Source organism: Phalacrocorax carbo, chromosome 7 (assembly GCF_963921805.1).
Source record: "Phalacrocorax carbo chromosome 7, bPhaCar2.1, whole genome shotgun sequence".
NCBI lineage: Eukaryota > Metazoa > Chordata > Aves > Suliformes > Phalacrocoracidae > Phalacrocorax > Phalacrocorax carbo.
Window position 1 is genome coordinate 132,798 of NC_087519.1, and position 15,014 is coordinate 147,811.

General features: G+C 59.9%; 2 long non-coding RNA genes across 5 annotated transcripts in view; both read right to left on the bottom strand.

The window, feature by feature from the left end:
* Positions 1–15,014, bottom strand: part of LOC135314221 (uncharacterized) — a 108,001-nt gene that overhangs the window by 67,286 nt on the left and 25,701 nt on the right. The window lies entirely within an intron of this gene.
* Positions 3,765–6,805, bottom strand: LOC135314223 (uncharacterized). Its single transcript, XR_010373668.1, has 3 exons — positions 6,519–6,805; positions 6,157–6,265; positions 3,765–4,307 (listed from the first exon to the last, which is right to left on the bottom strand). It is a non-coding gene; the product is annotated as an uncharacterized LOC135314223 (long non-coding RNA).

Below are 15,014 nucleotides of genomic sequence, written 5' to 3' on the forward strand. Positions count from 1 at the left end.
CCCCCCCCTCCCCCGCCCGGCCCCGGGCCCGGCACGGAGGAGCCAGCCCCCCCCTCCCCCGCCCGGCCCCGGGCCCGGCACGGAGGAGCCAGCCCCCCCCTCCCCCGCCCGGCCCCGGGCCCGGCACGGAGGTGCCAGCCCCCCCCTCCCCCGCCCGGCCCCGGGCCCGGCACGGAGGAGCCAGCCCCCCCCTCCCCCGCCCGGCCCCGGGCCCGGCACGGAGGAGCCAGCCCCCCCCTCCCCCGCCCGGCCCCGGGCCCGGCACGGAGGAGCCAGCCCCCCCCTCCCCCGCCCGGGCCCGGCACGGAGGAGCCAGCCCCCGCTTCCCCCGTCCGGCCCCGGGCCCGGCACGGAGGAGCCAGCCCCCCCCTCACCCGCCCGGCCCCGGGCCCGGCACGGAGGAGCCAGCCCCCGCCTCCCCCGTCCGGCCCCGGGCCCGGCACGGAGGAGCCAGCCCCCCCCTCCCCCGCCCGGCCCCGGGCCCGGCACGGAGGTGCCAGCCCCCCCCTCCCCCGCCCGGCCCCGGGCCCGCACGGAGGAGCCAGCCCCCGCCTCCCCCGTCCGGCCCCGGGCCCGGCACGGAGGAGCCAGCCCCCCCCTCACCCGCCCGGCCCCGGGCCCGGCACGGAGGAGCCAGCCCCCCCCTCACCCGCCCGGCCCCGGGCCCGGCGCGACGGAGGCGTCCCCCGCCCCGCCCGGCCCCGGGCCCGGCGCGACGGAGCTCCTCCCGCCCGGCACCGAGCCCGGCCCAGGCCCGGCGCGACGGAGCCCCCCCCGCCCGGCCCAGGGTCGGGCCCGCACGGAGCCCCCCCCACCCCCGGCCCACAAGGAGCCCCCACCGCTGCCCGAACTCACCCACCAGCGCTCTCCGGCCCCCGGCTACGGCCGCGCTGCTCTCTCAGGCGGCTGCCGCAGACGAGGATCGGGAGCCGCCAGGCCTCCAGGAGTCCCGAGGGGATGCCGGCCACCGCAGGGGATGGCTGCCTGCGGCCGGACCGCCGCGGCGCTCCCCGCCCAGCTCCGAGCAGTCTCCGCCGGCCACGGGCTTCCCACGCCGGGCCGCAGAGGGGCCCCGGCACCGCAAAGAGACCCCTCGCGACCCGGCCGCCCCACGCACCTCTCCCACCTCCGCTCCGCCGCGCACGCGCCACCGGAAGCCCGGGCCCCGCGGGGCGGCCCTTAGAGGGCGGCCGGAAGGACCGGCCCCCACCGGCCCCGCCCCCGCGCCGGACCGCCCCCGCGCCCAGCCGGTGAGCGCCAGCGCCCCCTGCTGGCCGGGCCGCGCTCAGCTCGCGAGGGCGCCGAGGGCCGGGCGGGGCGGGACGCGCCGGCTCGGGGCCGGCTCCTTTCGGGGCGAGCGGGCGAGCGAGAGACCCCTGCGGGCCCCGGTCACGGCCGGGCAGAGCCGCGCGCCCTCCGGGAGCGGCTGAACGGGGCTGCCGCTCGTGACACGTACCGAGCCGTCCGCGACGGGAGCGAGCAGAGGAGGAAGGGGCCGGCGGCCGCGGGGCCCTGCCCGCAGGCACGGGGGGGTGCGGGCTGGGGCCCGTGGGGCCGCCCTGCTGGGCCGCTGCCCTGCGCCGCACCGCGCTGGGGGCTGGGGCCCGACCGGCACCGGGGGACCGGGGGCAGCCACGAGCAGGGGGCCTGAGCTTAGCCACGGCCTGCAAAACACCCCGCAGCGTGAGACGCTGCGAGGCCAAGGTGGTCCTTGGCAATGGGGGCGCCTGGGCTCGGCCTCCGCCGTACCCGTCCTGGGTCTGCGTGGCGTTCCAGGGGAACGGTGTTCTCCTTGTGCGGAAGGTGGGCTGGCCGTTCGGCCGTGCCCCGGCCGTTACCGATACTGCCAGAGGCGCTCGCACGCTCTGGCCCGTTACTGCTGCGGGACCGCGCCGTAGCCGAAAGAAGAGGTGTTGTGTTTTCTCACAGAAAAGCCTCCTACGGTCAGTGGAAGAAATAACCTCCTTCCGTGGCACTGACTCTTTTCGTCCAGTCCATAGCCGGCTTTCGGCTTTTGTCTTTACAGCATTCAGTTTGCTTTCTGCCAAGCTTTCTACCTGCTGTGAAACATTTGGATGTTTTTTTCCTGTTGCTTTTTTTCCCCCCTACTTGCTCCACAACTCCCACACCAACCACCCAGCGCGGCTCGCCTTTCAGCCCCCAGACCCAGGAGCCTTGCCCTGGGACGGCCCGTACATGTCAGCAGAGTTGTTCCAGCTCTCACCCTGTCCCTACCCAGCTGAGGACGTCTGTGTCCGTGGCAGACACCCAGACACTGCCCCTGCAGCGTGGCAGTCCCCTGCCCCGTCAGTGAAAACTGCGGCAATATCGGCTAAGTTTAAAAGCGTCGGCAGGAGGTGCAGAATACGTAAATAAAGCGGCGGTTGGCTGCCGGGTACGGGTGCGATATAAATACATTTTGTTTACAGGCCTTCGTGCCTATTCAGCGTTGAACGGCACCGCAGCCCACCCACCCCGGGGCTCACGGGGCTCGGAGAAGGGTCTCTCCAAGGGCACAACCTAAGGCAGCGCAGGAAGCCCAGCTGCCACGCTCCCAGTCGCTACGGGACGCTTGCTTACAGCTACACCGACGAGGGTGCGGATGAGGCTGGAACTAGCAGAAATGCTGACTCTTCTGGCCTTTTATTTGCGGAAGGCACAGCGCGCGAGCCTCGGCGGCTCACAGGAGAAGCGTGCGGCGCTGCCGGACTCTCATTCTCAGCTCACGTACTACTGCCAAAGCTCCTGCCCTGTGCTGTGCCAGATGCCGGCTGGCGTGAGCACCTGGGCTCCTGAGGGACCCCCTTGTCCTGAGAGCCAGAGGTACTCGCTTCCCTTTGCATGAGGCCTGTAGGAGATAGACCCTGCAATTTAAAAAATCTGTATCAAACGTGGCAGACTCAAAGGGGGGCATTTTAAAAAAGGCAGGTTTGTTTTCTTTTTTAACTTTACGATCTACAGCCTAGCAAAGAGATCCCTTTCAGTGTCAGTCGCTTGGCCTTCTCCCCTACTGACGAGGTCCCAGCCTCCCGGTGAGATCTCGCTGGAGATATTCTCAGTTTCCCTCAGGTACGGGGCTGCCCTGGCCCGAGGCCAGCGAAGAAGCTGACTTTGCCCGTGCCTGAATCAGCAACACGTCCAGCAGGCGACTTGCAGAGCCCAGGGAACCCTCGTAAAGAGGTCTGGGGGTGGGCCGCGCCACATCTGCGGCATCGGCTGTGGGAAAGGACCGGCGCAGTAAAGCAGGTGGGTGAAACCGCGGTCCGCGCCAGTACGTGCTGCTGCCTGGGGCATGGCTTTGCTGCGGGTCAAGTCAGATGCTCTCTGTAAGAGTCAGTCAGGGCAAAGGCAGCAGCAGATGTCTTTTCTGCTCATTTTAACAAAGGCTGGACGGAGCCCATAGAGGAAGGCACTACGCGTCTTGCTGGGTCTGTTTGCCTGCCTTCTCGTAAGCCGTCGCGGAAACTTGCACGAGCAAAGCCTGTGCAAGCTGATGACAGCCACGCACGGTTGAAGAGGGAGCAGATGGTGAGAGCAGAGGTGCGCGCTCAGGCTGTGCGCTGGAAGCTAATGCTAATGCTGCAAAATAAAGAGTGGATTTTCTTTTTTGGGTTTAGGTGAGCGCTAAACATGACATGTGCGTGTGTGCGTGTGTCTCTTGCAGGTTTTTGTCATACACCCCACCCCCCCCGCCCCAAAAAAACCACCCGCACATGCCACGCGTTAAACAGTGGTTTTCCATTGTACTTAGACGTGCTTACATAGGTGCGTTGGTTTTTTCTTTTTTAATGCAGAAACAGCAATACGATAGATTTAATACAGCTAGCAATTAGATGGGTGTAGCTTTAGAGCGTCGGCTGTTTACAAAGCAACTGCACACCTTCTTTAACTCACAGTTTAAACAGGTAAACTTGCAGTGCATCACACGTGCTTTGTACAGTCACGGTCCACACGGCAGGCCAGATGCTTCACCCTGCCTTGTCCTTGTTCCCCCGACTCCGACGGGACCGCCGAGGCCACCCTGGGGACAGCGCCGCTTTCTAGCAGCTGGGTTGCTTGCCTGGACGCCCCACAGACAAACAGTCATTTCCCCACTGAACCTCTTCTCAAATATTTTCCTAGCCCTGCAGGCCCCAGGTCCTTTGGTTCATATTTCCTTTTTTCCGGGCTTGATGCACAGGACCGACGATTTCCAGAAACAGAAACAGAGGCTGATTCAGTCCAGGCTAAACATTCTCTGACCTAAACCAAACTGCCTTCGAAGAGATAGCTGTACTGTAGGCACCACCTCGGGAACAGAAGTTGCCCTGTCATTAAAAAAAAAAAAAAAAAAAGGAGGAAAACAAGGCATTTCAGGCTGAGGAGGCTGAACGGTGTGCTGGGGGCGGTGGGGGGCTGGAAAGAAACAGTTCAGACGATTAGAGCGAGCTTGGCGTTGCAAAGCATGCCATTATTTTTAATTCGGCAGTCAGAAGAAAATAGATTCTGACACTGATTTCCTGTGTGCTGCGGGAGTTCTCTCCTCAGCATTCCTGTGCACCATTTTACTTTTGTGTCCCGTCCGCTTCGCTTTTGCGCTGTAGCTCTCCGGTTCTAGCTACGCTTCCCACCACCCCCATTACGCTTTGACAAGCCCAGCTCTCACTGTGCTTCCCTTCCCTTCCCTTCCCGTATGCGCGTGCAGGGAAAAGCCCGCGCGTCTGCCACTACAGGACACGCTCTGGGGGGCAGGAGAGATGACGACGCTCCCTGACAGAGGACACAGCTGAGGGGCGGTCCACCGGGGCCGGGGAGATGGCAGCACCTTCCCTCAGCTGCCCCATCCGAGCACAGGTGCAGGTGCGCACTGAGGAGAGACAAGCAGGCAGGAGCCGCAGAGCGAGAGAGAAAATAAAATTCACGGGTGGGTGCTACTTGCGTCTCATTTTTAGCGCAAGACATTAATTCTCAGCACATTCTTGGAGCTGCCCCTTTGGGACTCACGGAGAAGAGGGATGTTGGCCACGCGGTGCAGCCCAGCTCTGCTTCCCCTAAATGGTTTTACTGTTCAGGTGTTGCCCTAATCTGGCCGGTACCCCCGCAAAGAGTTTGGGATTTCTGCTGCCTCTCCGGGCCAGCCACAGACCCCGACTTCATCGCAGCGAATGACCCTGCACTTGTCAGAGCGGTTGCCGAGTCACATCCCGCTGCCTTCCCTGCAGAACTGGAGACCCTTTTTCAGCCCTTGCCCCCTCTTCTCTCAGCTCGTCGCCCATCCCTTTATCAGTGCCGGCACCGATCCTGCCTCCAGCTCGCCCTGTCCCCACCTGCGAGCGCCCAACATGAGCTAAATGTCTCCTCAAGGATGCACGGAAGAGACGCGCAGGTAACCCAGCACAGACCCCCTGCAAACATCTTCTTTCCATTTGCTTTCCTCTCCTGACACGAAGGGATGACTTAGGAAAAGCGTACTGCTCGCGTTTCACATGCACCGCTTCTACTTTCACTCTCGCTCTCCTTGGCAGTAATTAATAGCGGTGGCGGGGGGGGCTGGGGCATTCCCCCAAAGCGGCTGCGGTTACATCCGGGCGGTTGTGGCACTCCATTAGCTTTGTAATTTTTAAATCTAAATCTTCTGGAATTGTTAGTTCTGGTCAGGAATCACCCGTACCTGCAAATTTTCTTAATAGCTACGCTTGAACCCAGCCACTGTTTAACAGCTCACCTTTATTTCTCTTCATTTAAGAACCCAAAGCTTCGTTTACTGCTTGGGTTGGAAGCAGGAGCTGTCGCTGCCTCCGAACTTTCTAACAGCCCTGTTACAATTTCAGTACTACCCGCTCCCAATTTAGCTTTCCGGGTCGATTTTCATTCTAGATTCTAAAATTTCCTTATTTTGTTTCTGATCAGGAGTCATTAATGCCTGCAGTTGATTTAATAACGGCTGCATTTAGATTGAGCTATTAATGACTCGCAACTCTATTTATGGCATAAAAAAGGGCTGCCTTTATATTTTTTTTAATTACAGATTAGGAATAATGACTGCCTGGTTTGTTCAGTAATAGCTGCGATTAAATTGAGTCACGACTCCTCCCTAAATAATATGTGTTTATTTGCACTCCTACAATTTAACCTCCCCTTCACCGGTCAGGGGCACCGACAAGTGCCCGCGCGTACCTCCGCGCCCCCTGCGCCGGCTCCCCAGGGAGCAGCCTCGTACCCTGACCAGAGTCTGCAGCGGCCCGTTGTCGGCCCAGCTCCTCGCCCTCGAGCGGCGGATCCGCTGCTGCCCAGAGGGGACGGAAACGGCGCGGGGTAAATGATAATGTGAAATGATAAACGAATAAAATGATCTCACAAGGGGGAAGAAAACCAGCAAAGCAAAAACCAAACCCCAAACAGAACACCATACCACTAAACCGCCTCACCGCCCCCTCAGCGCCCAAAACAGCATCCCGGGAGGAAAAAAGCAAAGCAGGCCACAAGGGACCTTTCTAGTACAGCTGCTGCCAAAGAGCGCCAAGCTCTGGAAGCCTTACCTCAGGCAACGCCTCCGCTTCTCTAAACGCCAGAGCACGCCTGCCCGGGGGGCTGAGACAGCCCCAGAGCTGCGACCGCCCGAGGGAACACGGGAGCCCCGGCGCCAGAGGAGCCCGGGGGCAGCGAGAGCTGCCCGAGCCCCGGCTGGGGCTCTTCGACCCCCGGGCCCCGCCCCCGCCCTTCCCACAGCGCCCCGCGAAAGGGGCGGGCCGAGCCCCCCGAGGGGGGAAGGCCCCGGGAGCCGTACGGGAGCCGCCTGGAGCTCCCGGCGCGGGAGGGGGGGGGGGAGAGAAAACACCCACACCGAGCCCCCCCCCCCCGAGCGGAGCAAACACAGGCTCGGGCCGTTGCCGGGGGGCGGGGCCTGTCGCTAAGGGGAGAGAGCCGGCACCGCCCCCCGGGCCGTTGCCAGGGGGTGGGGCCTGTCGCTAAGGGGAGAGAGCCGGCACCGCCCCCCGGGCCGTTGCCAGGGGGTGGGGCCTGTCGCTAAGGGGAGAGAGCCGGCACCGCCCCCCGGGCCGTTGCTAGGGGGCTGGGCCTGTCGCTAAGGGGAGAGAGCCGGCACCGCCCCCCGGGCCGTTGCCGGGGGGCGGGGCCTGTCGCTAAGGGGAGAGAGCCGGCACCGCCCCCCGGGCCGTTGCCGGGGGGCGGGGCCTGTCGCTAAGGGGAGAGAGCCGGCACCGCCCCCCGGGCCGTTGCCAGGGGGCTGGGCCTGTCGCTAAGGGGAGAGAGCCGGCACCGCCCCCCGGGCCGTTGCTAGGGGGCTGGGCCTGTCGCTAAGGGGAGAGAGCCGGCACCGCCCCCCGGGCCGTTGCCAGGGGGCGGGGCCTGTCGCTAAGGGGAGAGAGCCGGCACCGCCCCCCGGGCCGTTGCCAGGGGGCTGGGCCTGTCGCTAAGGGGAGAGAGCCGGCACCGCCCCCCGGGCCGTTGCCAGGGGGCGGGGCCTGTCGCTAAGGGGAGAGAGCCGGCACCGCCCCCCGGGCCGTTGCCAGGGGGCGGGGCCTGTCGCTAAGGGGAGAGAGCCGGCACCGCCCCCCGGGCCGTTGCCAGGGGGCGGGGCCTGTCGCTAAGGGGAGAGAGCCGGCACCGCCCCCCGGGCCGTTGCCAGGGGGTGGGGCCTGTCGCTAAGGGGAGAGAGCCGGCACCGCCCCCCGGGCCGTTGCCGGGGGGCGGGGCCTGTCGCTAAGGGGAGAGAGCCGGCACCGCCCCCCGGGCCGTTGCCGGGGGGCGGGGCCTGTCGCTAAGGGGAGAGAGCCGGCACCGCCCCCCGGGCCGTTGCCAGGGGGTGGGGCCTGTCGCTAAGGGGAGAGAGCCGGCACCGCCCCCGGGCCGTTGCCAGGGGGCGGGGCCTGTCGCTAAGGGGAGAGAGCCGGCACCGCCCCCCGGGCCGTTGCCAGGGGGCGGGGCCTGTCGCTAAGGGGAGAGAGCCGGCACCGCCCCCCGGGCCGTTGCCAGGGGGCGGGGCCTGTCGCTAAGGGGAGAGAGCCGGCACCGCCCCCCGGGCCGTTGCCAGGGGGTGGGGCCTGTCGCTAAGGGGAGAGAGCCGGCACCGCCCCCCGGGCCGTTGCCAGGGGGCTGGGCTTGTCGCTAAGGGGAGAGAGCCGGCACCGCCCCCCGGGCCGTTGCCAGGGGGCTGGGGCTGTCGCTAAGGGGAGAGAGCCGGCACCGCCCCCCGGGCCGTTGCTAGGGGGCTGGGCCTGTCGCTAAGGGGAGAGAGCCGGCACCGCCCCCCGGGCCGTTGCCAGGGGGCGGGGCCTGTCGCTAAGGGGAGAGAGCCGGCACCGCCCCCCGGGCCGTTGCCAGGGGGTGGGGCCTGTCGCTAAGGGGAGAGAGCCGGCACCGCCCCCCGGGCCGTTGCCAGGGGGCGGGGCCTGTCGCTAAGGGGAGAGAGCCGGCACCGCCCCCCGGGCCGTTGCCAGGGGGTGGGGCCTGTCGCTAAGGGGAGAGAGCCGGCACCGCCCCCCGGGCCGTTGCCAGGGGGCTGGGCCTGTCGCTAAGGGGAGAGAGCCGGCACCGCCCCCCGGGCCGTTGCCAGGGGGCGGGGCCTGTCGCTAAGGGGAGAGAGCCGGCACCGCCCCCCGGGCCGTTGCCAGGGGGCTGGGCCTGTCGCTAAAGGGGTGTGTCCAAAGGGACGCTGGCAATGCCCCTGGAACCATCACCACGGGCAGGGCCTCTTGCTATGGAGGGTGGGGCCAGGCAGCACCAGCAACAGCCCCAGGCTGTCACCAGGGGGTGGGGCCTGTTGCTACCTGGGGGTGCTGGGGAGCACAGGAGCACGGCCCCGCCCCACCAGGCCCTCGCCAGGGGGCGGGGCCTGTCGCAAAGGTGGGTGGGGCCAGGTGGGTCAGCCATCAGACCGCCTGCCCGCCCATCGCCGGGGGCGGGGCCCGTTGCTAAGAGCGTGGCGAGGAGTATCAGCACCACCCTCACCGGGCTATCGCAAGGGGTCAACACCTGTCGCTAAGGGCTGTGGTACACGGCTCCAGCCCCCACGGTGCCGTCACCAGGTAGCGGGGGGGGGGGGGGGTGTCACTAAGTGGCGGGGAGAAGTGAGCGCGGCGAAATGTCGCTCCAGCCCGTGCACGGCTGCTGGCTGCAGTACCGCGGTTTGGTCGCACGGTGGCGGCAGAGAGCAGAAAAGCGCGCCACTGCGCATGCGCGGCTGCCCGCCTGCAGTACCGCGGTTTGGTCGCACGGTGGCGGCAGAGAGCAGAAAAGGGCGCCACTGCGCATGCGCGGCTGCCCGCCTGCAGTACCGCGGTTTGGCCGCACGGTGGCGGCAGAGAGCAGAAAAGCGCGCCACTGCGCATGCGCGGCCGCCCGCCTGCAGTACCAGCATCTGCTTGCACGGCAACAGCAGCGGCCAGAGGAAAACTTCACCCTCGGGAACGGGCGGCTTCCCGTCTGCCGTACCCGGTTTTGATCGACCGGTGACTGCCGCGATCGGATATGGGGCGGGTGGAAATCTCTACCAGGGTAGCGGAGCTCCCGCCTGCAGTCCCGGGGCTCGGTCGCTCGGTGAAAGCAGCGCGCAGAAAACAACAGGTGGCCAGTGCGCATGCGCGGCTGCCCGCCTGCAGTACCGCGGTTTGGCCGCACGGTGGCAGCAGAGAGCAGCAAAGGCGCCACTGCGCATGCGCACTGTCCTCCCTTCTGCCCCACTCGCCCCCACCCCACGCCCGAGGGAGGAGAAGCAGCACAAACCACCTGGGGAAAAAGGTCCCCTTTCCCACCCCCACACCCCCCCCGGAGTAAGCCCCATCAGTTGCTGTAGGCCTGCGGCATCAGGGCTGGGACAGGGAGAGCAGCAAGTCAACACGTCCTGGAGGGTTAAAGAAGAAAATCCATCAGGGGAACACAGCTGCCCCTCTGAAGGCAGGCTGCCCGGGGTGAGGGGGGCAGCTGTGCGTCGGGGCACAGGGCAGCCAGGCAGACCAGATGCCAGCGGCTGACCTGCAAAGGAGTTGTGCGCTGCTGAGCCTTGGGCTTCGTTGGCTTGGCAGCGCCTCGCCTCGCCACTGCTCATCCTGCGTAAGCACGAGGCTTCAGCGAGCACAGAACAGGAGGCCAGGGGAAGCTGGGGGGAGGAATGTCACCGGGGAAAAAAAGTCATGCAGGGGGGCCATCTCAGGGGACAGCGTCTGGGAGGGCACAGACACACGCAGAGGGAGGGCGGGGGAGGAGGCGGACACTGCCGGACAGGGGCATGTCTGGGCAGACATGCCATGGGGAACGTGCATGGGGATGACTGACACCAGGGGGGTCCCCCCAGGATAATCCACAACGGGCAACTCACCTGGGATAACCTGCAGCAGATGATCCGCTCCAGATAACTGACGCACTGCAGAAAACCCGTTCCAGACAAGCCCCAGAAATGCCCTTCCAAATGCAGGTGTTTCACACCTAGTAATCTCCAAATTAGGATTTTCATGGTGTTTTTTTCTTTATAGGGTTGGGTTGGTCAATTATTGCTTTGGGGTGTTGGGTTTTTATGTTATCTTTGGGTTGTGTTGTTTTCCATTTTGCTGGGTTTCTTGGGGATTTGTGGGTTGGGTCCTTTTTTTTTTTCCCCATAATATAAAACTTGGGGTTGTTCTTCAAAAATACTGTATAAAGTGGGGGGGCGGGGGGTGTTTTTGAACCACAAAAATTGGTGATTTTCAGTTTGTTCTGTGGGTTTCTTCATTTGGAGTTTTTTGTAGGTTTTTTTTGTGGTGTGTGTTTTGTCACTCCCCAGCCCACCTACCTGATGTGCGGAAAGCGGACTCCACAATCTGTAAGATTGTGAAGTAGGTATGTTTATTCAGCACGGGGGGTAGTCCCACCAAATCATGCATGCCTGTGTGATAGTTTGTCTTCCATTTCTATAGTAAAGCATTACAGATACATACAATTTCCCAATACGCCTATAGATATGCATGACCTTTCCCCACGTCGTATTAAAATTAGCCAAAAAAGTAGTTTCCATAAATCTTTCCCAACTGAGCTTGCACAGTGCCTCCTCGTGGTGGTGATCGGGGGTAGTAAAGATGAAGGCTGCTGGCTCCTCTTCATCACCGCTAGTAACCTTTTGGTTTTGCGCAGACTCAGTTATCTCTTGACACTTGTCCAAACTACTGTTTTACCTGGTTCTTTAGACAATTTTCTATCCTTGTCAGGAATTTGTCCTTCGCAAGTGGATTCCAGGCCTCCTTGCTAATTATTTTACACAGCGGCTAGATAAGCGTTCCGCAACAATTAACTTTCAGCTGGATAAGCATTCAGAGATAGAACAGTTAACTTCTGGTTTTGCATCTTAAGAGCCCCTTCCCCCTTTCATACCCCCCAGCCATTTTCTTGCTTTCCAGCTGCACAAATCCACCTGGAGTTGACTCTTCCAGTTTTCTTTCCCCCAAAACTGTTTGGGTTTTTGTTTAGTGTTTTTCTCTTTGCTTTGGTTCCACCACCCCCCACCACTGCAGACCCAGACTCGAAAGGTTTGGGGTTCTTTTGTGCCCTGGCAGCAGCTCCCACTCCGCATATGCGGCCCCATAGGGGAAAATCCCCATTTGGGGGAATCAGGCCCACACTGGGATAGGAAAAGGAGAAGGCGAGAGGGGCAACATTTGAAAGCGCATTTGTATCTTCACTTGATGGGGGGAGTTGAGGGGGGTTGTCAAATTTATAAATCCTGTGTATAAATAGGGTTTCTTTGCATTTTAAAAACCTTAAATAGCATAGACATTTACACTTATGTGTCTACTTACACATCCATATGCTTATGGAATACATATATTTTACACATATCTATTTAGATATGTTTACTCTTGGCTATATTTACACTTACACAGAATAGCTATTTACACATACCTGTTTAGGCTTACATATCAATACATATATAGAACACCTATTTAGACTAGCTATCTGCTTACTTATACTTTTCTGACACTTTCATCTTTTTCAACTTCTCTATTTAGACATCTACTTACAATTACATGTATTTAGACTTATTTATTTCACTATATATATAATCTATATTTAGATTAGACATCTACTTAGACTATGTAACACACAGTAAGTGTAGATGCTCACTCTAGTCAGACTTCCTTCTATTTTTAATTCCTTCATAAATCCTTTTTCTTCATTTTAAACTCCTTTATTTTTTATTTTAAATATATGTAGACAGGCGAGTTACTTTTGTATTTTAAAATCCTGTATCTCAATGTAGAATTCTTTCTATCCTAAAATCCATTTATACATCTATAAAGTAATAATACTTTTCAATATATATAAAATAAGAGGTTTTCTCTAATTCAGTGCCTCACACCCACGTTGGCTTAAAATATTTTTCTTAATAGACCCCTGAATTTTCAGGCGTTTTTGGGCTGCAACCCCCCTTTTTGAGGGGGGGAACCCCTAGATGACCCACACACACACTGACCTGCTCCTCTGATGCATTATCAGCTCCCCCAGTGACACTGGGGTGCCCTGCATGACATCATCACCCACCCAGGACTCCCCCTATTTTATTATAGTAAGGTTGGACTAGGTGATCCCTGAGGTCCCCTCCAACCTGCAGCTCATTAAGAGTGTCATTTGCAAAGGTACACACACCCACTCCCCAAAAAAAGGGGAGCTCTGCTAAAATCTAAAAGGTGGGGCAGCCCCCCCAGCCCCTGTCCGCAGGCTAGCGGCCGCCCCACGGCGGAGCGGGAGCGTGCCAGAGGACGGTGTCACGTCTCTCTCGGGCTCTGCTCGGACATGTTCCCGCGCTGGGACGGGCTCCCCGGGGCGACAAACAGCCCCGGTCCCTGGGGGCCCCGACTCTCCCCACCAGGCAGCCCTCGCGGCCGCACCTGCGGGGCACCCGCTGGAGACAGAGCCGGGAGCCCCCAGGCAGAGGGATGGCCCCTTACCTTCACCACGCTTAACGACCGGCAGGCAAACCCGGGCCGGGGGGCATCTCTTGAGCATCACGAGACACTGAGAAGACATCTGAAAAACAGAAATCCCAAACTATATTTCAGCACGTGAATAAAATAGCACAGAAGAAAATGGAGGAGCTCAGTCAACATAAGGGATAGGAAGGAAATTGAGCCGCAGCAAGATTCTGGGCAAACGGGTCATGTCAAAACACAACACCTCCTTTAAAAGCTAGAGGGACTGGAACACTTGAAAACGGTATTAAGACTAACCGATACCATTTTGAACAGATTCTTCGCGTAACACTGAACGCTCTGGCTGGTGCTGGAAAACGTCTCATCCCTTCCTTACGGCACCGCTGCGGGGAGATAACCCCGTGAGGCTGTGGGGCAAAGTTGTACCGTAACCGGAACCTCCGCTTACAGATCCGCCGCAGCAGCTACAGCCCTCGCCCTGCCGCCGCACGTCTTGCTGCCTGGCTCCATGAAGCCTGAAGCGAAGCGTCAAACTTGAAAGAGTAACGTAAAAAATTAAGAATAAATCTCAGTAATTCACTTTGTGCTGAGAAGGCGGGCGCGTGTTTACGCACATCCAATATGAGCGTCTAGGCTCTGAAAGCTTTCCATTTTCCTTCTGCGTTCATTTAACTCACACAGCCGTTCACACCCGCCATAAGATTATCTATCTCCAAAATACACAGCAGCAACGTGACTGGGGGGTTTTGGCGTGTTATGGAGTCGGGAGGGACGTCCGCCCAGCTGCCCCGCCCGAGAGATGCTGCTGAACTGCCAGGGAAACGCGCATCCAAAGCGAGACTGAAATAAAATACTTAAGAGCGCTCCCTCAAAATACTGGTGGGAAAAAACCGCCCCCACCCCAACATTCAGTCGCCCCTCGTTAAATATTTACAACAAATACCTACCTGCTTAATTACACCTAACAAATCGTACGCTACATCTGCTCGGCAGTTACAGCTGAAACAGCGCAAGTCACATTGTTAATCAGACGATGTTAGCTTTTTTTAAACTTTCATTTATGACAGAGGAATCGGTGAGTGAAGAGATCCCCAATACAGTTTTACTTTTTTGCGGAAAAAAATAATACCACAACAAAAAACCACACAAATCAAATCCCCAGTGTTGCAATACATGGGGCTACCAAGAAGGACCGGCAGATATGCTAATGCGTTTGGCTGTACCGAAGCATGCAGGGGAACCGTATTTTTATGGGATCTCGACTGTTACAACTGAGAACCCAAGCACTACCAATGCCATCAACATTTGGAGTATGTGCTGTGCTTGGATCTCCGCAAGGACCATTGATTTTTTCATCTTAGAAAAAAAAGCAGTACTTCGCAAGTCTTGTGCTGATGAGTTCTACTGACAAAGACATTGTCTCTAAGATGCACTCTGATGGCAAGTTCATAGAATGCAACCTCACTGAATAAGAAATATCTCAATTTTTCAAGATCTCTTCCTAACAAAAGTCACACTGTGGGGCTTTCAGATGGGCCAGATTATGAATCCTTTCACAACAAGAAACACACCAGCTAACCAGGATAATCTCGCAGTGTCCAGGTGCCTCTTCATCATGTAAAAAAGAAAAAAACACCAGAGCCAGCAATAAGTATCACACGGGTCAACACAGCTCTCTTCCAGAGCACCCCCCTCATCAAAAGGAACATGCCCATCGGCTCACCTGCTCTGCACAGGTTCCAGCATCACACCCCGCTTCCGTCATCGCTTGTGGCACCAAATGTATCAACACACAGTAAACTACCGTTACGCTCGTGAGAAATCACCGCCCCGTGACTTCCTCGTTACTACCCAGCTCGCTTCTAATGCTCATACGCCGTTCCAAAGACGGCCCACGTGTTACCTACAGAACTGAAGAGCTCGACGACGGACCACAGCATTCTCTGGTCTCAGATGCTGGCCGCTGCCCCACCTTCTCAGACCTCTCATAGGCACGCGGCAGCACCGCTCCGAGCCTGCCAGCGGCACCTGCAAAAAGCCAAGTGAAAAGGCACCTCCCGAGATGCTGCCCGATGCCACAGCCTGCCCGCACCGATCCCCGTCTCGCACCCCTTTCCC